Source organism: Pollicipes pollicipes, unplaced genomic scaffold (assembly GCF_011947565.3).
Source record: "Pollicipes pollicipes isolate AB1234 unplaced genomic scaffold, Ppol_2.1 Scaffold_4740;HRSCAF=5597_pilon_pilon_pilon, whole genome shotgun sequence".
Taxonomy (NCBI): domain Eukaryota; kingdom Metazoa; phylum Arthropoda; class Thecostraca; order Pollicipedomorpha; family Pollicipedidae; genus Pollicipes; species Pollicipes pollicipes.
In genome coordinates, this window is record NW_023596545.1 from 8,053,342 (window position 1) to 8,056,390 (window position 3,049).

The window sequence follows — 3,049 nt, forward strand, 5'->3', positions numbered from 1 at the left end:
GACGCATCTTGGGAAAGAGGGCTGGTGATCGAGGTAAATCGGCATGTATGTTTAATACAGTGCAAAAGTAAGCTGAACGCAACCTTGATTTAAAGAGGACGCACTTCACACTGCTGCCCCCCAATTGGAAAGTGAGGGACATGGACCTTCTGCCCACCCCCACCCCCTGTTCCTACACCAATGCATTAATAGCATGACCGTGTCAGCAGGCCTAAGCATCCGGTTAATTACAATGAATCATGCGATTTTTCCAGACTGCCCACGGACAACTATGGCACAAGAAGTTGCAGTGATGTGCTCGTCCCTAAGTTTCGCAACGCTTTTTTTCAACGTGTGCACGAATTACCACAATGTATTGGTGCTTTGCATTTTCCCTCCTTGTCTAATCGTAATGGACGGGGTTAAGAACAATTATCTCACGTCATTCAAATGTAACTGCGCAACAATTCCTGGCATGCGGGTGGTCCATAATGTTATGCTCTATTTTAAGCAGCCGCATTTTTATTTGTATCACCGTAGATTACAGCTGTGAGTGCGACCAGGACACCTGGCCACGCGCGGTCGGGCGTGATATTTTGATGAACCAATGTTCCCAAAGATCGGTTCGTATATTGTATATCCGCGCCGACATTGCCCATACGCGTGAAAATACATTGGGTGGGCTAGGACCGTCCACACCATCCACCATCCATCCACACCACACAGCCATCACCATCCATCACCACACAAAACCAAAGGAATGCAACTGAGACAAAAGAGCGTGGACACTTATAACTGTTTGTAAAAATGAAGTTGTTTTTAGCTAGTGGTGAAGAGTTATGCGTGTTTGCGGTTTTGACACGTCGATGACCTCCTAGGTTTGGTGGTACAACGCATTCTGGTAAAATGTGACGTTGCTCACTGCGGCGTATTGCACGTGGAAAGTGCAAACGTGCCTCATTAGTTTAAGATGGAAGACACATAATTCGCTAATCAACAAAAGTGGTCAGCTGGAGGGTGACACCGAGCTTCCTTGGTAGTTGCAGGCAGTCTCAGTGGAACCAAACTAACATACTGATATTCTGCAAGTAATTGCTGGTCCCACTGGCGCAAGCGCGTGCCAATGCGAGCGCACGTGTCATCGGTAAACACTAGCCGCGCTTGCTGTTGTGATGGCGTGCTGCTCCATGTTGACAATGCCTTCCATCAGCTCTTATTCCAGAACTATTGGACATTATCAACAGCAGGTTTGCTTCTGTGATAACACCACACAAGGGAGTGATATCAATTGCAGGATCATTGTTAAATCTTACCACCTTAGAAACCTTTAAACCAATCTCACTCATCGTCAGAAGTCCGCCACCCAGGCAGGAACGTTTTGATGATCGCCTCATCACCGCAGCGCATGAAGGTGCCATAATCTGCGTTGTGTCTTTTAAACGACTGAGCAGAAAGACTTTTAGTCTTTTAAAGCAGAAAAGTCCTCTAAACCACTTTTAAACGATAAAAGTAGTCTTTAAAACTTTAAAAGTGTTTTAAGCGATAAAAGTATTTTAAACGATAAAAGTCTTTTAAACGATAAATACCTTTTAAACGACTGAGCAGACGAGCAAACGACTCAGGGATTTCATTGGTAATATTGCATCAGGTTCAACTGATGGCAAAGAACCGAATGCATCAAGCAATGCAATCGCTTATTGCTGGCGAATGTGCTCTGCTGCACTGCTATGAGTGCATCGGGTGCTGCACAGGTGCTGCGTTTGAAACGAACTTTTAGGCTCACAGTGATAGGGAACCATTCAAAACACGATCATTATCAACGCTGTCTTGGGACAGCTGGGTTGGCTGAACGTGGATAAGCTAATAGTACCGAGTGCGCGTGCATAAGTGTAATTGCATGCCATTAATAAAGAGTGCTACTAACAACACTGCTGCAATTAACGTGCGCTGGACGCGACATTGGCATGAGGGGTGTTCCGCATGCGGCACTTTACAACTCAAGCCTGCAGGGGCCACTTTTCATTCTAAGACACAACAACTCGGAGCAGTGTCCCCGAATTGCGGCACCCTCGGGGCGCTTGTTCAGTGAAACGATCGGTGAAAATGCATCCTTAATAAGATGAGTCATTCTGTTTGCACATTTCAGGAAAGGCTGAGGATACTTTTATCAAATGGTGTGTAGAAGTGTTTTATGTTCTATGTTATACGACCTGGAATGCGCATTCTTGTCGAGTAAATTTTGGTGTGTCGTGAATGAACATGTGAACAGGTTGCAAAAACTATATACACTACGGAAACTGCATGTTTTAAAATTCATAACTCAATGCTGGAGGAGTTGTGATGATAAACAAGTTGCAATGGTAATGGTAAAATGCATCCATTTTTATGCTTCATCTGGCAAGGAGCGCATACAATTACGTCACTTCTGCTTCACACAGTACATGTATCTATCCATAAACAGCTGATGCGAACTACCATTGCAGGGACCCAGCATGCTTATCAGCCGTGGCACTCCTGATCATTCCGTGACCCTCCACTTTGGTCTTTGGTTCTTCGGATAAAGTCAGAAGGACCTTAATTTTCGTCCAAAGCCTGGAAGCGCCTGCTCGCGCAGCAATTCCATTACTCATGGTGCTTTGCCTGGTAGAATATACACGATTGATCGAATTAACGCATATCTACAAGTCCGAGACCGAAAGGATAGCTATTCCCTATATCACATTCGCCGAAGGTAGCACCGGCTGCATACGTGGCGATGAATTCCCACGCACCATTGCCCAAGATAATTGTACGCGCTTTTAACGTACCAGATTTCCATCTCCATGGTCGCCGAATTTGTGGCAATTGCCAGTCTTGAACATCACATTCCCAGCATACTTTGGATGATGGCGTAGTTTACACTCATCCATTATAGTCCGGAACAAAAACCCTACGTTCGTCATTAGCAATCAGTTTTTACATCGATAAGCCTTCTAACAGGAACCACCTTCAGGACCAATTATCAAGCTTCATTTGGACATTTAGCTGCCAAATTTAACTCAAGTTGCCATGCATTGGCGCGGACAGGGGG

General features: G+C 45.2%; 1 protein-coding gene across 1 annotated transcript in view; it reads left to right on the forward strand.

Annotated features, from left to right (window-relative positions):
* LOC119098981 (polycystic kidney disease protein 1-like 2) overlaps positions 1 to 3,049 on the forward strand; it is a 10,434-nt gene that overhangs the window by 3,439 nt on the left and 3,946 nt on the right. The gene's annotated exons all lie outside the window — the stretch shown is intronic.